Source organism: Schistocerca serialis, chromosome 3 (assembly GCF_023864345.2).
Source record: "Schistocerca serialis cubense isolate TAMUIC-IGC-003099 chromosome 3, iqSchSeri2.2, whole genome shotgun sequence".
Taxonomy (NCBI): domain Eukaryota; kingdom Metazoa; phylum Arthropoda; class Insecta; order Orthoptera; family Acrididae; genus Schistocerca; species Schistocerca serialis.
Window position 1 is genome coordinate 281,723,894 of NC_064640.1, and position 2,659 is coordinate 281,726,552.

The following is a 2,659-nucleotide window of genomic DNA, read 5'->3' on the forward strand; positions in this document are numbered from 1 at the left end:
TTGGAATTAGTGATCCTTCGTGATCAACGCGATTACTTTCTGGTACGGAAAGCGTACTAGGCATTCGAAAGCAGTGCGGGCGTCGTATTCTTCTTAGAAATTTTCGTGTTTTTCTCGGCGAGTGTTGCGGGTTAGTGAGAGTGGAATTGCTGGGTAAAAATGGCCCACAGAGCAGAGCGTAGAGTAATTAGCTTGTTGCAGGTGGCGCTGGACAGAAATGATGGACCTGGCTATGTTTAATTGACGCTAAACAAATTTCATTTCTTTTGGTGTAAACTTGAGAGCATAGCTCTTGTGATTATTATCGTCGAGTGTCGCTAGTGGCCATTTGGAGGCAATATATGAACTGTTAACGGTGTACATTGTCCACTCCAGTGGTCAGATCTCGGAATCTTCCCGAAAGCAGTTCAAACATTACGGGGCTTTTAATTATTGACTTCGGGGTTGTGAGAAGGTTTACCACATTTCGCTCGGCAAGGTGAAGCTGGTGATCCTTAATTTTACACGTGTAGCAGTGAAACAGTATTAATCTGGATTCACCATTAAACGTTTCCTATTAAATCTATGAAGCAGTCTCGTGCCCCGCGTGACTCTAAGAGTACATGGATTCTTACTGCACGCACTAGTGTAATTCGCGTGACGTCATGGAAGCTTCGAGGATAGACAAAAGGAACGTTTTAGTGATACTGAAGGACAAAATGTTGAGACGGTGGCAGTGAACCTTTTTAGAAGTTTTCAGACGCGCTAGAAGTAGTGTGGGTGTACTAATTCTCGCCAGATAATGATCTAACCTCAAGGTTACTGTGTAACCTGATATCCCATCCACGCCTCTGAGGCGTTACTTTGAAGGTCAGGATGTAACCTGATACGTATCAAGCATCTACCCGCAGCTCTCGGGCAATTATGCGAGTAAAAATGACGGGAAAATCAAGGTCACCCATCTATTGTGGCCTTAGATAATGATATGTGTAAATAATGATCTAAGACGAAGTCTCCCTCACATGACACATCACCCCCCCCCCCCCTCCCCGTCTTCTGCGTCTTGACGAATAGGAATTCATTCCCTCCTCCCCATCCCCACTTTTATTACTGTTCCAATTACGGGAGTTACGTCATTTGTGCTGTTACACTGCAGCGAAAGGATCATCACCAAAAGAGTTATGCCACCTAAAAAATGGCAGGAACACTGCCATAATTTAAGAGGTAAGACACTATGACATTATAGGGAGTGATTGGGGGCCTGATCAATTAGTATGCTTTAATTATGTCATGACATGATGTATGATAATATGACATTAGAGTGTGTGACTGGGGTGCAGCTGAATTGCTATAAATCAAACACGTCATGACTTTCCTGTAAGCACTCCAACACATGAGCACTTTTCATTGCTATGTACAATTTTATTTTCTCCAAGATGTACTTTGAAGGACTTTCTCGTATCCTACCGACGTAGGGGCATGTTTCTTATAAAAATAACTATCCTTATGGTCCTGATACTGGTAAGTCTGAGGCTTGTTTGTTTCTAGGACGGGGGTCTTGTTTGTTTCAGTAGAGGAGACTTGGTTGTTTTGAAAGATGAGTTTTATTTGCTCTAGGAGAGACATTTTATCTGCTTTGGAACACGAATCCTGTTTGTTTTGCGAAGAAGTATAACGTTTGAGTTTTGAAAAGGAGACTTGTTTGATGTTTCAAAGAGAGAAGGAACATAGAAAGAGGCATCCCTGGCGTAGAGAAGCAACTGAAAGAGCTGCAAATCGATAAATCGCCATGTCCAGATGGAATCCCAGTTCGGTTATACAAATAGTACTCTGCAGCATTGGCGCTTTATTTAGATTGCATTTATCGCGCATCTGTCGCCCACGGCAAAGTCCCAAGCGACTGGAGAAAAGAGATGGTGACCCCTGTATATAATAAGGGTAAAAACGGACTCGCATAATTACGGACCATTATCTTTAACATTGGTTTGCTGCAGAATTCTTGAAGATATTGTGAGTTCGAATACAATAAATTTCCTTGACAATGAGTAGCTTCTGTCAATAAATCATCACGGATTTAAAATCATCGTACGTGCGAAACTCAGCTAATTCTTTTCTCACATGATGTCCTGCAAAACAGGGAAGAGAACAAAAGGTAGATTCCATATTTCTAGATTTCCGGAAAGCGTTCGACACGGTGGCCCATTGCAGACTATTGACGGAGCTCCGAGCATATGGAAAAGATTTCCAGATATGTGAGTGACTCTAAGACTTTTTAAGTAATACACTCCTGGAAATGGAAAAAAGAACACATTGACACCGGTGTGTCAGACCCACCATACTTGCTCCGGACACTGCGAGAGGGTTGTACAAGCAATGATCACACGCACGGCACAGTGGACACACCAGGAACCGCGGTGTTGGCCGTCGAATGGCGCTAGCTGCGCAGCATTTGTGCACCGCCGCCGTCAGTGTCAGCCAGTTTGCCGTGGCATACGGAGCTCCATCGCAGTCTTTAACACTGGTAGCATGCCGCGACAGCGTGGACGTGAACCGTATGTGCAGTTGACGGACTTTGAGCGAGGGCGTATAGTGGGCATGCGGGAGGCCGGGTGGACGTACCGCCGAATTGCTCAACACGTGGGGCGTGAGGTCTCCACAGTACATCGATGTTGTCGCCAGT